At 35.7% G+C, this 22,922-nt stretch overlaps 1 protein-coding gene and 1 pseudogene across 3 annotated transcripts in view; both read left to right on the forward strand.

The window, feature by feature from the left end:
• Positions 1–22,922, forward strand: part of MALRD1 (MAM and LDL receptor class A domain containing 1) — a 930,868-nt gene that overhangs the window by 257,859 nt on the left and 650,087 nt on the right. Inside the window, exon 1 of one of the 3 annotated variants that reach the window (XM_050804021.1) lies at positions 7,035–7,099. The exons of the other annotated variants lie outside the window; for them this stretch is intronic. The gene's annotated coding sequence lies outside the window, so the exon portion shown is untranslated. Of the gene's footprint in view, positions 1–7,034; positions 7,100–22,922 lie in introns of those variants that run through there. 3 annotated transcript variants of the gene reach the window in all.
• Positions 5,617–6,045, forward strand: LOC126962729 (ubiquitin-conjugating enzyme E2 variant 1-like; annotated as a pseudogene).

Consider the following 22,922-nt stretch of genomic DNA (forward strand, 5'->3'; position numbering starts at 1 on the left):
CTGCTATGCTGATGCCTGGGGATTCAATAGTGAAAAAATCAAAATCCTGCTGCATCTTTTTTAAAAATTTTTTTTAGCACACTGAAACAGAAGAAATTTGATAGTTTAACAATCGTATATTTAAGGGAAAAAAGCAAGCAAATATCTGATTTTTTCAATGTCAGATATATTTATTGTAATATTTTGCCATCTTATAAAATTTTACTGCATGTAGTTAAAATGCACAATAGGATGTTATGGAATACATATAGAACATAAGAAGGTTACTATAGTGAGGCAAATAGACATATTTAGCATCTCACAGTTACCCATTTGTGTGTATGTGTATGGAAAGATCAGTTAAAATCTTCTCATTCAGCATGAACCCCATATACAGTATAATTGTATTGCCTATAGTACTCATGTTGTATGTTAGATTTTTTTTTTCTTTTCTTTTCTTTTTTTTTTTTTTTTTTTTTTTTTTTGAGACGGAGTCTCGCTGTGTCACAAGGCTGGAGTGCAGTGGCATGATCTCTGCTCACTGTAACCTCCGCCTCCTAGGTTCAAGTGATTCTCCTGCCTCAGCCTCCTGAGTAGCTGGAATTATAGGTGCACACCACCATGTCTGGCTAATTTTATATTTTTAGTAGAGACGGGGTTTCACCGTGTTGGTCAGGCTAGTCTTGAACTCCTGACCTCGTGATCCACCCGCCTCGGCCTTCCAAAGTGCTAGGATTACATGTAGATCTTTACACTTGCTTGCAAGCCAAGATATGGAAACAACCTAAGTGTCCATTGACAGATGAACGGGTAAAGAAATTGTAGATATATGTAATGAAATATTATTTGGCCCTTGAAAAGAACAAGATCTTGGCATTTGCCACAATGTAAATGAGCCTGGCTGGAGGACACAATGCTAATTGAAATAAGCCAGACACACAGAGAGAAAATATTGCATAATCTAATTTATACGTGGAATCTAAAGAATTCAAATATACAGATGTAGAAAACAAATCAGTGTTTATCAGGATCGGAGGAAGAAAATGGGGAAATGTAGCTCGTAGGATGCAATGTAGCATGTATGTAGAATGAACAAGTCTAGAGATCTAATGCATAGTCTACTGCATTCTCATAGGATAGGGAAGGAATCACATGAGGAGACAATGACTATACTGGACTTTCAGGTGCTAAGAATGAGTATTGAAGGCTGTGAGAGAACCTAGGAATGAAATGTAACTCAGCCTGGGTAAATCAGCCAAGATACCTTAGAGAAAGTCTCCTAAGATGAAAAATAAAGAATAATAATTAACCTGGTGATTGGGGTGGGGAAGGGATCTCAGATCTGGAGTTGAGAGATGGCATGTTTAGAAAACTGCAAGCACAGTCGCTCAGTAAGGCTGTGGCTGACAGGATAGGGAAGCATTGAGCCTTGCAAAGTACGCTCTGTTTGTAAGCTACATTCAGAGTATGACAGTTCTACTGATTTCAGAGGGAAATACGTAGGAGTGGATTTGTGCTTCAGAATGGTCACCCTACCCAAAGACCAGGAAACGAGTTGTGAGTACTAGAAACGTGCTGAGATGAGAATGGGTAGAGTCTTCAATGGAAACACAGAAAATACCAGACGGATAGGATAGGTGAGAGTAGTCCAGGAACAATATAGAGGTTCCTTACTTGGGTAACTGGACAGAGGAAGGTACCATTCATTGAAATATGGAACATGGGAGTAAGAGCTGGTTGGCTGGTGGGGGAAAGGAAGATGAGTTTAGTTTTCTGTTAAAGTAGATGTGTTAATTAGGGGTGTGTGTGTGTGTGTGTGTGCGTGCGCGCACACATGCACGTGTGTGTATGCGTGTACTCAGGAAGAAGTGCATATCAGGATTGCAGACAGAGACTGAGGAAACAAAAATAAAGATATCTTACTTGAAATCATGAGAGTGAAGAGAGAGCCTAGAAAAAAAGTATTACTGTAATCTTAGGAGAAAGGAGAACTTAAAATGGAACCATAAAGATAGTCAATATTTAAGGGACAAGGAAAGAAAAAGAGGTAGATGAAGGATTTATTAGTATTTATTTGCAAAACAGAGAGGTAAGAAGAATAAATGTCTGAAACAGGGCTGAAGCACAGTGCAACAAAATGTTAGATTATTTGGAGTGCTCAGAGGTAAGGCAGAATTGTGAATTCCTGTCCCCCTACCCCCCAGAATCCAGAATGTCCACTATATATATATATATACACACACACACACCCCCTACAATATGCGTAATTTTTAGAACATTTAAAAAAATTCTCAGATGCCTTTTCTGTCCCTGGTCTCTGGTCCTTTCCGCTCTACATTCTCCAGTTATTTTTGCCTCTTGTGGTTACACTGCAGAAATTAAAATAAAATAGTTGAAAAAGAACTTTAACATCCCCTTAAGAAATCAAATATAAAGCAATGTATAGAACATTCAACATCACATAATTTCTATAATATTCACGTTCATAAGATTATGTAATTAATATGTCTGTGTGATCTCAACTTCAATATATCGTTCATTCTGAATATGCATCCTGAAATCATGTATTTCACTTGTAAAAGTAAATTGTGATGAATTGACAGGTGAATTCTTGTGCTATAGAAGAAGGAACACTGTTTTTAGCAGTAGGATATTTGAGCTCTCGTTTCTTACACCAACTTATTGTATTTTCTCACATATATCTCATAACTTCCTTGGGTTGAAGTTATATGATTTATAAAATAATAACATCCAATGTCCTCTCAACTTTTAAAAATCTATAGTTCTTAATTTATCTCAAGAAGCACTTACTAGCACCCGTGGGCTATAGACAAACAAAACAAAACAAAACAAAACAAAAGCAAGCAAGGTGAGTTTTCTATTTGATAATAATGGATAAGCATTTTATTTTCATAGAGCAATTCTAATAATTGGGCCTGAAATTTTGAATATGTCTTAGTGTCCTCAGTAATGTTCTAAATTACATGAATGTGATTGAGTATGGGAATTAAGACAGACCATTTTTATGTAATTTATAGCTTTATTGTGGTTCCCTCTCCCCTACTATTTTATTTGCCTGGCCTTTATTTTTTACAAATGTCTTTCAGGAGATAGCATGACCATAAAGGCTTAAATTGTGTAAATATGGCATACAGGGGGCAATAATAATCTATGGTTAGCTAGATACAGAACCGGTGCAATTACTCAAGTTAAATATTTTCTAAAGTCACTCCTCTGAAAGAGTAAATTAACTGCCTGGGGAGTAATTTGTTAGAGTTGCAGATAGTTACCAATAGTACCCAGTTATAAGAAGCAAACCTAGGAATGGAAGAATAGAGAAAAAAAAAGAGAATATTTCCAATGATGGGCTTGCTTATTACAACTGCCTAATCTCTAATAGACAATACCAAGTAATGCTGTTCTTCCTGGACAGAAGGTTGGCATTCCCAATGAGTGAAACTTTTTGTTTCCTATGGATTGCCTGTGTTTTCAGTTCTATACTGGGTCAGCAAGGAACAGAAAGCTTTCAGTGTGACAATGGAGTCTCCTTGCCTCCTGACAGCATTTGTGACTTCACAGATCAGTGTGGGGACAACAGTGATGAACGGCACTGTAAGTGACATTCTCCTTTCTCCAGTTTCAATTCCCTGTCCATCCTGAAACCAGGGCCTCTGAACAGTCTGGGAGATTTGGCTAGATACCTGGCTCTGTATGGATTTTATTTTATATACCTTTAGTGTAGATCAGAAACTAAGATATATTGTTTACTAAAGAAATGAGTCCGTATATAAAAACTATCAAATCATGAAGATTTTCATCTGATGGAATATATTTTTCAGTCAATTTTTACTGATTATGAAGAAGGAATGCAAAACAAAATGTAGCTTTTGATGTTATGTGAGTGAAACAAAATTTAAAAGAACTCATTAATGCAGCTGTAAAATGCTATGATGGAAATCAACAGCTTAAGTGTGAATTTAATGTGGAAATATTTGAAATGAACTTTAGATTGGATGGCTAGATTTTATTTTCATTTACAGAGCACTGCTACCAAGTGAGTTTGTACCAATTGCATGTGGGGTACAACTCTGGCTTTTGTCCTTTGATTTCAGAGTAGTAGAAGGGCACAACCTTTGGAGAATACAAGACCTAGATTTACGTCCTGGATGAGTCATCCAGGACCCAAATCTTGTGTGATTTTGAACCTTTGTTTTATTGTAAGAGGTCGTGAGATGAGATAAAGCAACTCTCACAGGTGGGAAGATGCCCCATGACATACTGGGAGTACGCTAATAAACAGGAAGAAGCTTACCAAGGGAAGACATGGGTAATGACACGTATGTTCCTGTCATTTCTATTGCAGTATACAATCTTGAGGGTACACCATCTTTCAGTAATGGAGACTAGTGTCGTTCTTACACACATTCACCCTTCATAAACCACATTTTCATAAAATTACCAGGGGCTCATTGCTGGTTCATAGTAGCTATTGGTGCAATTAATTATCCAGAGGCACGAATTCCATTATTGTAGGTCACTTAATGCAAACATATATCTTCTTTTTTATTCAGATAAAATATCAATTCTGTTTACAGAATTCATTGTCTTCTGCTAAAGTAAGGTTCTACATATTTGATTTTGCCACTGTTTGCCTTCCATTTATATATTCAGTTGCTATTACATTAAAACCAGAAGAGTGATTACTGAAAAACTTTTTTCTCTGTAGAATGAAACAGGCTAATAATATTTTTCTCTTAGTTTGGGATAGCTGTCATACTGTTACTACTCAGTAACCATTCAATACCAAGTGCAGCCAAGGGCAAAGATTCATTTGTATTTGTCCAATTTCCCCAGAGACACTAACTGTGGGCTTGTTGCCCCTTACTCTGGACTGTCTGGAAGAACCCTTACTGTTCCTTGATGAGCAAGCAGTAAACAGGAATGACTTGGCTGGTTGGACAAGTAGTGCCAAGTCCCTTCCATTATTAATCTCTATGAAGCTTCCTTCAGTACCCTGGCTGTGATAACATGCATGGTCCTGCTTCAGAGAAAAGGTTAACGTGAAGAAATGGAAAGCCGCTGAGTAGGAAAAGTCTTGGCTGCATGAAAGATTCTAAAATTCTAATAACTTTCAGCCTTGGAAGGAAGTGAAGGCATAAATCTGTCGAATAAACAGATTTCATATTAAATGTTACATGGAGAGGTCACCTTTTGGCATTCTTGCTTTTCATTTTCATTTCTGGGAAGTTTCCTCTCTGGCATTTTATTTAAAATGTGGGTGAGAATCTGCAGATAAAAATTGAGAATTACATTAAAGCATGAATTTCTTTTGTATATCACACTAGAAGAAAACTACTGTGAAGAAATAACAATGGCCAAGCAGTTTCACTCATGGAAACTTGTGATGCTAAACTTATAGATTAGATTTTTTTTTAAACTAGCTTTATAAGGATTTGCAATAGCCACATTTAAGAAAAAAACAATGTCCCCTTTAACATCCAACTTGTGTGACCTTTAAAGAAATAGATTAATATGTCAACGTTTCTGAATAAAATTGGCATAGCTGAAGTTAAATTTCTGGTGCCTCTGGTGCTATTAATACATTTTTGAAAATAAGTTCTTGGACAGCGACGCAAGATGGCAGTCACCACAGGATTAGGAGTAAAAGTCCCTCTCAATTTCCGACTGTTGGAAGAACTCGAAGGCCAGAAAGGAGTAGGAGATGGTGCGGTTAGCTAGGGTCTAGAAGATGATGAAGAGATGACATTTACAAGATGGACAGGGATGATAATTGGGCCTCCAACAACAATTTGTGAAAACTGAATATACAGCCTTAAAATAGAATGTGGACCTAAATACCCAGAAGCACCCCCCTCCTTTGTAAGAGTTGTAACAAAAATTAATATGAATGGAGTTAATAGCTCTGATAGTGTGGTGGATCCAAGAGCCATGTCAGTGGTAGCAAAATGGCAGAATTCATATAGCATCAAAGTTGTCCTGCAAGAGCTTCAGAGCCTAATGATGTCTAAAGAAAATATGAAACTCCCTGAGCCACCTGAAGGATAGTGTTAGAGCAATTAATCAAAAAGAAAAACCACAGGCCCTTCCCATTTCTCCTCCATTCGATTTAAATAGTCTTCATTTTCCACAGTAGTACATTTTCTAGATATGTCTTGTAGACCTCAAAGTACTGGAAAGGAAGCTCCCATTCAAAGGAAATTTACCTTAACTTACTGTAAATGATACTATTTTTTTTTGTCCATTTGGAATATATAAGTTGTGCTATAAGAAATCATCCTGTCAAGTGTAACCACTGTCCATGTAGTTGAACTTCTGGGATCAAGAAAGTCTATTTAAATTGATTCCCATCATAACTGGTGGGGCACATCTAACTTAACTGTGAAAAGACACACCACACAATCACCTTACTGCTAATTACATGGCCTGGGGTCTCTATCTTCTCCCCTTACCCTCCCACCTCCCACCCTCCCTGCAACAATAGCCCTCTAGCCTGGGGGGCTTGTTAGAGTATATGTGAAGGTTTCAGGTTACAGCCTGTGGGACTGCAGCTGGGTGTGTGGGGTGCTTCGCCTGCACCCCTGGTTTCTTTAAGTCTTAAATGATGACCTTCCAAGCCATCATCCAGTTCCCATGCTCATCTACTCCTGCCCTTGGCCAAAGTGTAGGTTGTAACCCCTCCGCTTCCCTCTGAGATTGGCCTTCGGTGAGGAATTCAGGGCTTTCCCCATATCTTCTTTCCCCCACCTTTATCGAGGGGTGATACTTTTTCTTCCCTCCTCCTCAAGTTCCGTTTTGCACTATCACCACCCAACACCTTCCATGATACTTCCTTGCTTTGGCCAGAAGCCATCAGGTAAGGCTGGAAAGAATCTCTGAGCTCCCTTGATTAGTTTTGGAACCGTACTTACTCACTGTCCACCAGCCTGGGAAATGAATATTGGGTCCTCAGCCATGCCACCCTCTGCTGTCATCAGCTGATGCATTGTTTTTAGCTCAGGTTTTGATAAGGTGAAAATAATAGTCACCAGGGTTACTCAGACCTGCCAGCTCTCAGAGTCCTTGGTGGTTGAACTTGGAGAAAGGCCACATGAAGACACTTGTAAGTGCACATGATCCCTCTGAATTGTTTTACTTTCCTGTAACTGCTTTTGTTTTCAAAAATTGAAGAAGTTTTAAACAGGGCTTTTATTTAGTCATCCTTGCAATCCATTGGGGTCTAGTTTGGAATCTGACAACTGGAACAAAAAGAACCTTGAATCTGGTGCCTGCCTTGGTTTTGGTGCTGCTGCTGCTTCTCCAGATCCTCAGCAGGGATTAAGAAAGAAGCAGGTGTGGACAGCAGATCCCCGAAATTGGCGGGCTTGACCTTCTGGCAAATTGCTTTGTCTTTCCACTTTCTGTTCAGGATCACTAAATGATGAAATGTGGATGTGTACAGAATTACAAGCAATTCATTGTGTACTAAAGTTTTTTTGTTTGTTTGTTTTGAAGCAGCAACTATCAAGTCTGAAAAGCAATTGATGTTTCCATTAATCTTTTCCTGGGGGAAAACCTTAGTTCTAAGGATTTAACATCTTGTAAGTGAAGTTTAACATAACAGTATTCCACAGGTAGTCTTTCTATTGTCAGACCATTGCCTGACTTTAATATAATAATAATAATAAAAAAAAAACTGTGTGTTAAAAAAGAAAATAAGTTCTTATTTTACATGAACTTCTTTTTTAGAATATATAAACCTTTTATTTTTACTCAGTATTGTTTTAAGAAATTAGAAAAAAACCTGAGTCCTCAAGATTAAATAAATTCTATTTTCAGATGATATTAAGCACTTAATCTATAGTGAACTAAAAAAGTAATTTGTAGGTCTAATAACTGTTTGGGTCTAGTGTTGATGAGAATTCCTCTTTTAGGATCCATTAACATGCTTAGCAAGGGAAATATAAGTTGTCATACTGGTCTGTGTAATTAAAAAAATTTTTTTAAATGATTTAAAAATAGCTTTTGAGTCATATTTAAAAAAATTATTAAGTGCTACATTCTCTGCTTCTGTGCTGATTCATGTTGGCTAGTCTTCGTTCTCTTTTGGTATTTTTATTTTTACTTTTTATCAATATTACTTTTAATTGACAAGTTATAATTGTATACAATTATGGGGTACACAGTGATGATGTAAGTGTATAATGTGAATGATTAAATCAAGCAAAGTAATCCATTGCTTGCAAAGCATTGCAAATCCATTGCCTCACTTATCATTTGTTTTTGTGATGAGACATTGAAATTTACTCTTAGTTATTTTGAAATATACAATACATTAATATTGACCGCAGTCACCCTGTTGTGCAATGGATCTCAAAACTTACTCTGTTTATCCGAAACTTTGTGGCTTTTATTAACTTCCCATTATTGCCCCCTATACCTCAGTGTCTGGTAATCATCATTTAATTTACTGCTTCTCTAAGTTCAGTGATTTTAGTTTCCACATGTAGTGAGATTGTGTGGTATTTGTCTTTTGGTGCCTGGCTTGTTTCACTTAGCATAATGTCCTCCAGGTTCATTCGTGTTGTCACGAATGACAGGATTTCCTTCTTTTTATGACTGATAGTGTTTCATTGTGTGTACATACCACATTTTCTTTATGCATCCATTGATGTACACTTAAATTGATTCTACATCTTGACTACTGTGAATAGTACTGCAATGAACATAGGAGGGCAGATAGCCCTTCAATAAACTGATTTTCTCTCCTTCAGAAATATACCTAGAATTGGGATTGATGGATCATATGGTAGCTTAATTTTTAATATTTGAGAAAGCTCTGTGTAGTTTTCCATAATGACAGTACTAATTGACATTCCCACCAACAATGTACAGGAGCTCCCTTATTTCTGCATTCTGCCAGCATTTGTCGTCTTTCATCTATTTTTGATAAAAGCCATTCTAACAGTTATGAGATTATATCTCATTGTGGTTGTAATTTGCATTTTCCTAATGATGAGTAATACTGAAAAATTTTTTAATGTACCTATTGAACATTTGTATGTCTTCTTTTGAGTAATAACTTCTCAGGTCCTTTGCCCACTTTTAAATCAGGATATTATTTTCTTGATATGAAGTTGCTTGAGCTCCTTATATAGTCTGAATATCAACCATAATCAGATGTGTGGTTTACAAATATTTTCTACCATTCTGTGGATTTTGTCTTTACTTTGTTAATTGTCATCTTTGCTGTGCAGAAATTATTTAGTTTGATGCAGTCCTATTTGTCTATTTTTGTTTTTGTTGCCTGGGCTTTTGGGGACGTAGCCAAAAATCTATTGCCCATACCAGTGTCATGGAGCTTTCCTCCATATTTACTTTTACAGGTAGAAGTTTTATAGTTTAAGGTCTTCTATTTAAGTCTTTAATCCATTTCAAATTGATTGTTTTACATGGTGTAATTTAAGGGTCCAATTTCCTTCATCTGCATATGGATATCCAATGTCCAGTTTTTATAACACCGTTTACTGAGGAGACTGTCCTTTCTCCATTGTGTGTTACTGTCACTTTTGCCAAAGTCAATTGACCATGAATGTGTGGGTTGATAGACACTTAATACAGAAACAGAAAACCAAATGCTGCATGATCTCACTTATAAGCAGGAGCTAAACATGGAGTACATATGGACACAAATAGGGGAACAGCACACACTGGGAACTACTTAAGGGAGGAGGGAGAAAGGAGGGTGAGGATCGAAAACCACCTATTGAGTACTATTCTTATTGCCTGGGTAGCAAAATAATCTACACAAACCCTCATGACACACAATCTACCTATGTAAGAAACTTGCACATGTACCCTTGAACCTAAAATTAGAGTTTAAAAAAAAAAGTGTTGCTTTATTTCTGGGCTTTCTAGCTTGTTCTGTTGGTCTCTGTGTCTGCTTTTCTTGGTCTATTTTTATGTTTTGATTACAGTTGCTTTATAGTATATTTTGAAACTAGATAGTGTAATGCCTCCAGCTTTGTTCTTTTTGCTCAAGATTGTTTTGACTATTTGGAATCTTTTGTGATTTCATATGAATTTAAGTTTTTTTTTTCTATTTCTATTTCTGTGAAAATTACATTGGAATTTTGATAGGGATTGCATTAAATCTGTAGACTGCTTCGAGTGCTTTGGGCATTTTGACAATATTAATTTTTTAAATCCGTGAATATGGAATACCTTTTCATGTACTTGTGTTTCCTTCACTTTAATTCTCGGTGTTTTATAGTTTTCAGTATGCAGATCTTTCACCTTGTTAATTACATTTTTACCTAAGTATTATACTTGATATGCTGCTATTATAAATGGGATTGTTTTCTCAATATTTTTTGGATAGTTTCTTATTAGTATATAGAAAAACGATTGATTTTTCTTATGTTGCTTTTGTATCCTTCAATGTTACTGAATTTTTTATTAGTTTTAACAGTTTTTTGTTAAGTCTTTTGTGTTTCTACATATAAGATTATGTCATTGGCAAACAGGTATACACTTTTACTTCTTTCTTTCTGATCTGAATGTCTTTTATTTCTTTCTCTTGCCTAAATGTTCTGGCTAGGACTTTCAGGACTATGCTGAAAATTGGTGGTGAGAATAGGTATTTTTGTTTTGTCCCTGATCTTAGAAAAAAAAGTTTTCAACATTTCACTGTTAAGTGTGATGTTTGCTACCTGTTGGTCATATGGCTTTTATTGTATTCTCTTTATAAGTAATCTGTTGAAAGATTTTATTATAAAAGGATTTGAATGTTTCAAATGCTTTCTCTGAATCTATTGAGATGGTTCTATGGTTTTTATCCTTCATTCTGTTAATGTGGTGTATCACATTAATTAATTTGCACATGTTGAACCATACTTACAGTCCTCAGCTAAATCCCACTTGACAATGCTGAATGATTCTTTCAATGTGTTGTTGAACTCAGTTTGCAAATATTTTGTTGAAAACGTTTGCATCTGTGTTCATCAGGAATATTGGCTTGCAACTTTTATCCTTTAAGTGTCCCCATCTGGCTTTATTATCAAGGTAATGCTGGTCTCATAAAATGACTTTTTATCTATTCAGCCACTCTGTGTCTTTTGATGAATTCAGTACATTTACATTCAAGGAAATTATTGATAGGTAATTAAGTATATTTATTAGTTGCTGGCACCATCAAGGTGCCAGCAGATTCAGTGTCTGGTGCTCTCTTTTTGGTCTGCGGATGGCTGCCTTCTTATTGAGACCTCACATGGCACAGAGACAGATCACATCTCCCATGGCTGTTCTTGAGAGGGCAGTCATCCAGTCATGAAGGCACCATCCTCATGATCTCATAACTTCCCAAAGGCCCCACCTTCCAATACTATTACATTGGGAATTAGGGTTTTAAATATTAATTTGAGGGGACACACACATTCAGCTCATAGTACCACAGAATTAGGTATGCAAGAAATCTAAAAATAAATATGTAGAGCCTATCTGAGGAAAATCAGAAAAAAACACAGATATGCAGAAAAAAGACTCATGACAAGACTATGCTTCTTAATAGGATGTTGCAATGGTGTGAATAGGTCCATTTTCATGGAATCGATTTAATTACACTCTAGTACAAAATCTCACAAGGATAAACTTTGCCACCTGATAAAGTGTTTTCCAAGTTTATCTAGAAAAATGAGGGATAAATAGCTAGTAAGAGGGAGAAGAAAAAGAGAAAGAATTTTCATTAATAGGTATGATAGTGTATCATGTAAACTACACTAACGTTATGAAAGTTTATAATTAGAAAAGAATGTGATTGTTAAATATATTAAGCATATGCGTAATATATTTAACAAATAAACTTGGCCTTCCAAATTAGTTGGGAAAACAAAATAGCTAATAATAATTCCAGCAGATTTGTATATAGTACTTACTGTATGCCAAGCGCTGTTAAATAATCTCCATCCAGTGTCTCATTTAATTTTTACCAAACACAAACATAGTAGGAATAGTAGTTTTATTGTTGTTCCTATTTTACAGCTTGAGGAAATGAGGCTTAGACTAGCTAAAATAAAATGCCAGAGGACACAGAGCTGTTCCATGGATCTGCTGGAATTCACAAACAATTCTATCGGATCCTGAAACTGTCAATACTAACCACCATACCATGCTGTTTTTATTACATAAAACAAATGAATACAAGGCAATTTCATGAAATACATTTCTTATCTACTCCACACAACAAAAATTTCTAAAGATAAAATGTTAAATATTAACAATGAAGCCATAGTCTTTATTGCCCCTAATAATCAGAAAAGTCAAGGAAAGTTTTTCTTTTTCTTCGACGTGTAATAGATTTTCAAAATATGTTTGTTGAATATTGATGTTGAATAAGTATTGGGATCGGAAAGACATTTGTAAGTGTTACATGAAAGAAAAAACTTTAAAAGTCAATAAATTAGAACATATAAATTAAAAGTTTCATTATATCAAAACATTGCAAGTAAAATGAAAGAGGAAAAATGTCTGCAATATAGCACACCAATAATTCTTTTCCAAGTCTATAAATCAAAGATGTATTTTTCTTTTGTAAAAATGTAGGTAAAATTCTTGTAAACAACTCACACACACACAAAGAGAAATGACCACGTATGATGAAGTTATCAACTTCACTATTAATTGTAAATCACAATTGAAAACAAAAAGCTGCCAATATTTTTAAAATAAAATAAATGTGAAAAATAAAAAAGTATGTTCATTGTTGGGAAGGGCATAAGAAGATGGATACTACTGCAGGCAAGAGAATTATAAACCCTACCTTCCTTTGTTTAGTATTTTTATAATATGAAAGAGGATTTTAAAAGTGTTCATGCCCTCTAACTGGTAATTTTGCTTTAGAAATTTATTCTAAGAAACAAAATGAATTCATGCAAAAAGTCTCCTCACAATACCATTTAATATGGTAGAAATGGGAAGTCATTTAATTTTATGATATTAGATTCATGTTTAAATAAATTATGATGCATCGATAATATGGACATCTGTGCAGCCATCTGTCATAATTTTTGATGCTATTTAAAAATGAGAAAATGCTCATGATATAATGTTATGAGAAAAACCATGATTACCCATCAATATATGTATTATACTTAAAAATATAGTATGGCATTGCACATAAAATATGAGATGGAATTATGTCTGTGTGTTGGGCTTATACATCACTTTTCTTTTTTGTATATCTTTATGGGTTCAACTTTTCTAAAATAGCATCTATTATTTTTGGGATTTTGTTTTGTTTTTTTTTTAAGACAGATTCTTGCTCTGTTGCCCAGGCTGGAGTGCTGTGACACGATCTTGGCTCCCTGCAACCTCTGCCTCCCAGTTCAAGTGATTCTCCTGCCTCCCGAGTAGCTGGGACTACAGGTGCATGCCACTACACCCAGCAATTTTTTTTTTTTTTTGTATTTTTCTTAGTAGAGATGGGGTTTCACTGTGTTGGCCAGGCTGATCTTGAACTCCTGCTCAAATGATTCGCCCACTGTGGCCTCCCAAAGTACTGGGATTACAAGCGTGAGCCACCGTGCTGGCCTCTGCATCTACTGTTTTTTATAATGAGGATAAAATTATATTTTAAAACGATCTAATAAACAGCCTTCCCATTAGCAATTGTGCTTATTCTAGTAATGCGAGCAAGCTAATATTAGGCATATATACCATGTAACAGGATTCCTTTTCTTTCTTTCTCATTTCTATGTTTTTTCTCAAACTAATGAAAAAGGTTTTATTTATTTTTTGTTGTTGCAGATGTTATTTTTTAATCAGAGTAAGGAAATTGAGAATTTGCTAGTAAAATAATATGTCAAAGTTATATTAGCAAAGGCAGTCAATATCAGCAAGAAATGTGTTTATGTAGCAGGGTTAAATCCATGCATTGTCCAGTCCTATTCATGTTCAGAGCCTGGGACTTTTCCTTCCCCATCACAACTGCCCATCTGGATATCAGTCTTTTTCTTTTGTTTTGGAGCACAGTGTCTGGGCTCTCTTTTGTGTGTTTGTGTGTGTGTGTGTGTGTGCATGTGTGTATCCACTAGTATCCACCGATGTTTCCGGTTTTGAGCCTTCTGCCCCATGCAGTTGTTTTATGTACATCACCTTACAGCAGTAAGAGGAGCTCATTGTGGTGCCTCTGTGCTGGTGTTTCTTTGAAGGCAATAACTTGTCTGCAGGTTTGAGCTCAGTTTCCCTGCTGGTCCCTGATGCCAGCCTAGAAGTTGCTTAACCATCACACAAGGTGAACACAGTTCCTTTTTGATGTAATTTCTGGAAATCAGGTTCTTTTTTCTCTCCCCGGTCCCTTCCCCCAGTCTACCCTCTGCAAAGTCATGCCCATCTTTCCTACCCTCTTCTCGGACCCCTTACCCTTGCCTGGCCTCCCCAGGATGGAGTCTTCTCACTCTCCTGTTGTGGTTTTCCAATTCTAATTCTATGGAGTTAAGCCTATGCCCTCTGTCATTCAGACATTTTAGCTGTTCAAGGACCAATTATTAGTCAAAATTGGACAGTCTATTTTTCCTTGTATTTTATTTATAATGGTTCTAACTTTTCTAGAGGCAATGACAAGAGAGAGGTCACAGAGTAGAAGGTGAAGAAAAAAGAAAAACACCATTTTTAAGATTTCAAGGTTTGTCAGCAAAGTTATCTACCTTGAAGATTCTAGAGTGTCAAAGCAGCCTTGTGTCATGTGCAGCAGCACTATTCGCAACAGCGAAGACATGGAATCAGCCTAAATGCCCATCAATGATAGATTGGATTAAGAAAATGTGGTGTATATATACATCATGGAATACTATGCAGCCAGAAAAAGGAATGTGATCATGTCCTTTGCAGGGACATGGATGGAACTGGAGCTGCTCTCAGCAAACTAACACAGTAACAGAAAACTAAATACCGCATGTTCTCACTTATAGGTGGTACCTGAACAATGAGATCACATGGACACAGGGAGGGGAACAACACACACTGGGGCCTGTCAGAGGTTGTGGGGGTCATCAGGAGGGAGAGCATCAGGAAGAATAGCTAAAGGATGCTGGGCTTAATACCTAGGTGATAGGATGATCTGTGCAGCAAACCACCATGGGACATGTTTACCTGTGTAACGAACTCACACATCCTGCACATGTAACCCTGAACTTAAAATAAAAGTTGAAAATAAAAAAAAAAAGGAAAGAAATATTGCATTATAGTACAATTGGATATGTAAACAATAGAATTAAGAAAACAGAAATAAATCCTTACATTTATGGTCAAACACCACCACCACCACCACACTGAACTCCTTGTTGAAACTTTTACTGATGTAGATTCTGAAAATTTTCCAGTGAACGAGGCATAGCAAATGAAATTTACAAGTACTTACTTGTAACTAATATGTCAATGGTATGAATCTTTATTGGGAATTTTATCGTTTATTTTAGTTAAAATAAACATACCTACTAAAGCTTTTTATTTTTTCTGTGCTATCTTTTCTACTTCCTTCAATGCTATTTTATTATTATTTATTCAATACTTTTTATTTCTATGCTATCTTTTCTCCTTCCTTCAATGCTATTTTTCTTCCAAGAGAGTTGATTTTAATCTTGCTCCCATGGATGGACTTCAGAGAGACCTTGAAGTGGGTATGTCTTTTTTTTTTTTTCTTTTGGGATGTATGTCTATTAGATTCCTTCTGTTATTTTGAAAACAGTGTTCATAAAACACTTTTTAGGTCAAATAACACCATTAGGAACTTTTCACTCTTGTAATTGTTTTATGACTTAGATGCTGGTGTATACAGTGGTGTAACATAAATCATTTTCTTTAATATATTTTGATGTCTATAATTGCTTCCTAGTTGTAGACTGTTTTGTGTCATAACGGGCAATGGAAATATAAAAGAAAAGATGAACCATAAGTTATGTGGATTGTTCTTTCATCTCTGGGTATGATGTACAAAACTGGCAGTGCTTCCCAAAGCCTGTGAACACACGAAAGCATTGAACTGGGGAAGTGTTCTCAGCATATTCTGAAAATTGGCTGCGCAGTGACTCTTTCTTCTAGGGAGAAAGTAAAACTTTACTGGAATTTTATTTTGACCCATCTTCCAGAGTTTCTTATCACAATTCCGGTAAAAGATGCCTTATAACGATTAGGGAAAATTTGGTGGGGTCATGTACCTTAGTGAGATTTTAATAAAAAAAAAAAAAAGAAGTATTTCTGAATGAAATGATACCATTCTTCCAGAGCTGCAAACAATTTCTCTGGTGTTTTAAGGAGCTCATGAAAATGCAAAATAGTAACCCCATTTGATCAGGAAATTTACCTAGTTCTTCCACTTCTAGAAGACTGATTGGCACTTATAGTCAATAAATATTTAATAGACTGGCTGATAGTACTGGTTTACTGACTGAGTGAATGGAGGAATATTCAGTTGCACTATTTTCTTTCACCATGGAATTGGATAAAACTACTCTTGCAATGTAGTCTGCTCGTATTTTATGGCTCAAATGTGTAAATTGATGTCACACAAGAAGAATATTCAGTTTGTGAGCTCCCTTTGAAGATTTCAGACACCTGGCAACATCAAATGGTGAATCGTTTCTTCCAAAGCAAATGTCTTCTGAGCCCATATCTGTGCATAGATAGCTCTCCTGCCATGCTTGTCATCCCATGTACATTTTTCTGCTTATAAGCAAAAATGTTTGTAACTAAATATCATTTCTTCATGTATGTATTGACACTTTAAGCTTGGCTAGGAATTCTGAGAGAAGCCTGGCATTCTGTTGTGAAAGCTATCAAATTTATGACAGCAAAGACCTTGAATCACAGTTTTTAAATAAGTTTCCATCAGAGAAATATGAATAGAATATAATATTCTCTACTACCCAGAAATAATTGTGACTTTCCACTGGGTAGGTCTTGAAATGCTTGATTGAATTTGGAAAAGAAATTTTACTTATTTTGAGAGAAATTGAAAACCTATTTGGGGAAAAAGTGACAGGAGTTCATTCGTTCATGAATTAGCTTAATGAAAAATTTGTCCATGTAAAAGATTAAACTTTCTGTTTAGGGCCCTGTATTTATCCTTGCAGAAACTACTGAAAAGCCATTACATCTTCTGGCCAAATAGCTACTCTGGAATAGAGAATTATTTGTAAACAGCTATACAACACTTCTAATACTTGAGTGAATACTGCTGTAAGCTGGAGTGAATGCTATACCTTGTTAATATTTCTGCAAATATCATCAGACACCTGCAAACACTGAAGACCTCCTTTGAAGGTTATGAATCATCAGGCAATAATAAAGTTGAAACATGGTCTGGTAATCCTTTTTTCACTGATATAGATACCATTGATGACACAATCCTTGCCAAAGATGTTCTCAAGACTTAAGGATAAAGGCAACTATATATGACAAGAATCCTGCTGAAGGAATATTGGATAATTCTGGTGTGAACTTTAACAGTACTCACTTAATTCACTATAGTATACCTTTGTGACTTAGGGTTTTTCTTGTTTATGTGTCAATGAAAATATTAAAATTAATTCAATGTAAATGATAACAAATATATCCTTGATAAAAACTAGTTAATACTTTTAAATCACCAAGCCAAATAGTAGGTCTTTAATTGACATTTACTCTTGAGAATTATGACATTTTACTTTCATTTAATTGTAATATTTTGGATTCATTTCATTCTTTTCAGGAACTGGCCGCTAATTTTTACATTAATTGAGAGTAAGGGAAATTATTCTTTATGAAAATATTTTTGTATGTTATCTAAATGAAGGAAATGGTTTTCCAGAACAATACAATGAATTGTATGTACAATTTTGTGACAATGTAATACATAGTGTGTTAGTCCATTTTCTATTGCTATTCTAGAATCTTTCAGACTAGGTAATTTATTAAAAAACAAAAAGGTTGATCTGGCACATGACTCTGCAGGCTGTAGAAGCATGACACCAGCATCTGCTTGACTTCTGGTAAGGAAGCTTATATTCATGGCAGAAGGCAATGGGGGAAGCAGATGTGCCACATTGTGAGACAGGCAGCAAGGGAGAGGAGGAGGTGCAAAGCTCCTTTAAACAACCAACTCGCTTGTTAACTAACAGTGAGAACTCACTCATTACCGTGGGGAGGGCACCAAGCCATTCATAGGGGATCCACCTCCATGACCCAAACACCTCCTGCCAGGCTCCACCTCTAAAACTGGGGATCACATTTCAACATGAGATTTGGAGGGGTCGCACATCCAAATTATATCACATAGCTTTCCTCAAAAAGGGATAAAACACACTCATAAACTTGGAAAAGAAGGAGACCACCTCAACATAATAAAAGCCATATGTGAGAAACCCACAGCTAACATCACACTTGATGGTGAAAGACTGAAAGCTTTTCCTTTAAGATCAGGAACAAGACAGGAATGGCCATTTTTATCACTTCTATTCAGCATAGTTTTGAAAGTTTTAGACAGTGTAATCAGGCAAGAAAAATTTAAAGGCATTCAAATTGGAAAGGAAGAAGTAAAAGTATCTCTATTCATAGACAACATGATCTTAAATGTAGATTCTATTTAAAAAAAAACAGAGCTAGTTAAAAATCTCAGCAAAGTTGCAGGATACAAAACAAATACACAAAACTCAGTTGCATTTTAGTACACTAACGAACAGTCTGAAATGAATAAACCAATTTCATTTACAATAGCATCAAGAAGAATAAAATACTGAGGAATAAACTAAAGAGACAAAAATCTTTTATATTGAAAACTATGTCATTGTTGAAAGACATTTACAAAGATATAAATGGAAAAGATGTTCTGTGTCCATAGATTGGAAGATTTAATATTATTAAGATTTCAGTATTACCCAAAGCAATCTACAGATTCAGTGCAATCTCAGTCAAAATTTCAATAATTTTTCTTTTGTAAAAGTAGTAAATTTTTTTTTTTTTGAGACAGAGTCTCGCTCTGTTGCCTGGGCTGGAGTGCAGTAGCTGGGACTACAGACGCCCGCCGCCTCGCCTGGCTAGTTTTTTGTATTTTTTAGTAGAGACGGGGGTTTCACTGTGTTAGGCAGGATGGTCTCGATCTCCTGACCTCGTGATCCGCCCATCTCGGCCTCCCAAAGTGCTGGGATTACAGGCTTGAGCCACCGCGCCCGGCCAAAAGTAGTAAAATTTATCCTAAAATTCATGTGGAATCTCAAGGGACCTCAAAAACAAAAACAAAAACCTGGGAAAATAAGAAAGAGGTCTAACACTTCCTGATTTCAAACCTTACTAAAAAGCTACAGTACCCGAGTGTGGTATTGACATAAAGACAGACATCTAGACCATGGAATAAAATAGAGAGCCCAGAAATAAACCTTCAAATATATGGTCAAGTGAGTTTTGAGAAGGGACCCAAGACCAATGGGGAAAGGACGGTCTTTTCAACAAAGGTAGTGTGAAAATTGGGTAGCCACAAGCAAAATAATTGGAGTTGGACCCTTACCTTATACCATATACAACAAAGTACCTCAAAATGGATTGAAGACCTAAATATAAGAGCTAAAACTGTAAAACTTAGTAACATAGGAGACAAGCTTCATAATATTAGATGTGGTAAAGATATATTCAATATGGCACCAACAGCACAGGCAACAAAAGAAAACAGATACACTGACTTCATCGAAATTAAAAACTTCTGTTCATCAAAGGACAGTATCAAGAGAGTGAAAAGGCAATCCACGGAGTAGTAGAAAATATTTGCAAATCATACATCTGATAACAGATTAATATCAGAATGTAAAAATAACTACAACTCAACAACGACACAAAACAAATAACCTAATTAAAAAATGAATAAAGACCTAAATAGACATTTCTCAAAAAAGATATATAAATGTCCAATAAGCACATGAAAAGATAGTCAACATTGTTCATCATTAGGGAAATACAAATAAAAACCACAATGAGATACCACTTCACACCCATTATGATGGCTATTATAACCATCCAAAAAATCTCCTAGAAAATAATGTATATATGAAGATTTGCAGAAATTGGAACACTTGTGCTTTTCTGTTGGGAATGTAAAACGTTTTAGCCACTTTGGAAAACAGATGACAATTCCTCAAAACATTAGAAATAGAATTTCCATATGATATAGCAATTTCAATTCTTGATATATACCCCAAAGAAACCAAAGCAGGGAATTGAATAGGTATTTGTACACCCATGTTCACAGTAGCGTTATTTACAATAGCCCAAAGCTGAAAACCACACAAGTGTCCATTGATAGATGAATGGATAAACAACATTTTATGTGCTACAACATGGATTAACCTTGAAGACATTATGCTAAGTGAAACAAGCAACACACACACAAAAACATCCACTGTATGATTTCTCTTATATGAGTTACCTACAATACTCTAATTCATAGAGACAGAAGGTAGAATTGTGGTTGCCAGGGGTTGAGGAGGGAGAAATGGAAAGGTGGTGTTTAATGGGTACGAAGTTTCAGTTTTGCAAGATGGAATGACTTCTGGGGATAGATGATGGTGATGGTTGCTTAACAATGTGAATATACTGAATACCCCAGAACTCTACACTTAAAAATTGTTAAAATGGGCCAGGCATCGTGGCTCATGCCTGTAATTCCAACACTTTGGGAGGCCAAGACTGGTGGATTGCTTGAACCCAGGAGTTTGAGATCAGCCTGAGCAGCATGGCAAAGCTCCATCTCTACAAAATGCAAAAAATTAGCTGGGTGTGGTGGTGTGCACCTGTAGTTCCAGCTACTTGGGAGGCTGAGATGGGAGGATCACTTGAGCCTGGGGAGATCAAGGCTGCAATGAGCCACGATCGCATCATCACACTCCAGCCTAGGTGACAGAGCAAGACCCTGTCTAAAAAGGAAAAAAAAAGGTTAAAATGGTAAATTTTATGTAATGTATATTTTACCATAATAATAAAAAAAAGAGTAGGACTCTGATGGGAAGACTGCAACTGTGCCTCATAGAACCTGTAGGAGGAGGAGAAATGTACATTATTAATATTGACCCAGGGAAGATTTTGAAATAAGTGTGGTTTCTATCTCATCTCTTCCCTTGCTAGATTTTTCATAATTTTGCTAGATTTTTCATAATTCTTACATTGTGTTCTGTCTTCTAAGAACATTACGTTGTGATGCTTTACCCAGACCATACTTTCCAGAGTTAATCCTGAGTTCTGGATTATCTGAGTTTCTTCACCATTACTACAATGGAAACTTTATCCTATTCATTCCCATTTTTTCAAAAGCATGCACCAAGCTGACTGTCGCTTTGGCATATTATTTAATATTTTTCTTTCCATTATCGTGTTAAAGATCAAAACTAGGAGGAATTCTTTAGTGGTTCTTTAATGAGAGAATCTGACAGTGTGGAACCCAACTCAATAGATAATTGTGGCTTCCAAGCAAACTTCCAATCCTCCCTCTTTGACTGCAGTACATCTGACCTTTGGGATTATAAAAGTGAAAAAAAAGTGATACATTGCACAAGTTCAAAAAGTCCAGAAACTTGGATTCTACTGATAAGTTCCTGTATAGCACTCCTAATTGTTCATTATATGGTCCAACTGTGGCGTTATTACTTCACACTATTTAGTGATGGCTGTCATCTACATGGTGACAGATTTTATTACAGCAGATAGTTTCAGACTTGAATGCGATTGTGTGGAATATGAAGTTTAAAGGTAAACCAGCTACAATTCAAGGAAAATTATTCGAATTGTTTAAAATGTGCAGTTCTCTACTGGGGAAAATGAGGATTTAGAAAATTTTCCTGATGTATTTTTGAGTTATCTGGCAGTTATTAGATGTTCAGGATTGCTTTTTTTGCTAAAAATTAATTGAAAACCTGTGCCCATTGGATTCATTTTATAGCAAAAAGAACCCCTGTTGAGACTATTTCGATGAAAAAATATTTTATTTAGCTATTTTTTTTTCTGGTTCTTACACTAAAAAATTATCATTATCTTGTGTATTAAAAAAACAAAGAACATTGCAAACAGACATCAACTAAGTAATTTTTTTGCAGGAAAATTTCTTGGTATTTAAAAAATGTTTGACCACCTGTGTGAGAATGTGTGTACCTTTCATACACATAATTGTTGAAATATGGTGATAAAATAATTTAGAATATTTTATAATCAGATCATTGTAAAAATTGTTGAGAACTAAAAGAAACTTGAAAATAGATACATACTTATGTCAATACATGCATAGCTAATTGAATCTCACATACACACAAACACATATACAAGTGACTATATAATTTAGTTCCTTTTTTTGTTCAATCAGATTCCCTGGATAATTAGGAGTCTATAAGGTAATAATCTGGATATTCCAGCTATCCTAAGTATGTCCAAGGCCTTATAGGAATTGTGTATTTAATCATAGTGTGATTCATAGACTAATAGAATTTCTTTGCTTTTGAAGAGAATGACATCAACTCTATCTGGAAATACTAGTTTCCTTAGGCCAACTAGGAGCTCTGATACAGCTTTAATTCTAGTTCAGTAATAAAAATGGGACAGTGGATTAATAATTATGCCTCAGAGGAGAGCTTTAAGAGCTATGGTTCTGGAGTACAAAAACTTGTGTTCTGTTCTTGACATTAGCACCCACTAGCTGGTCTATCTTGAGCAAGTTACTTAATGTCTGTAAGACATTATCTGAGTTTTCTCATCTTTAAAATGGAAGAACAGGCTTGCTTCATGAGGCTTTCTTCTTGTTTCATAAGAAATAAGTTACTTCAAGTGGAATCTCAGCACAGAATAATTACCTCAATAAATTGTAGCAATGAGGATTCTTCTTATTATTATACAATACAGCTGGTGGGCAAATTTTTTAAAAATAAGGGATCTAGGAGTAAAAT

Source organism: Macaca thibetana, chromosome 9, assembly GCF_024542745.1.
Source record: "Macaca thibetana thibetana isolate TM-01 chromosome 9, ASM2454274v1, whole genome shotgun sequence".
NCBI lineage: Eukaryota > Metazoa > Chordata > Mammalia > Primates > Cercopithecidae > Macaca > Macaca thibetana.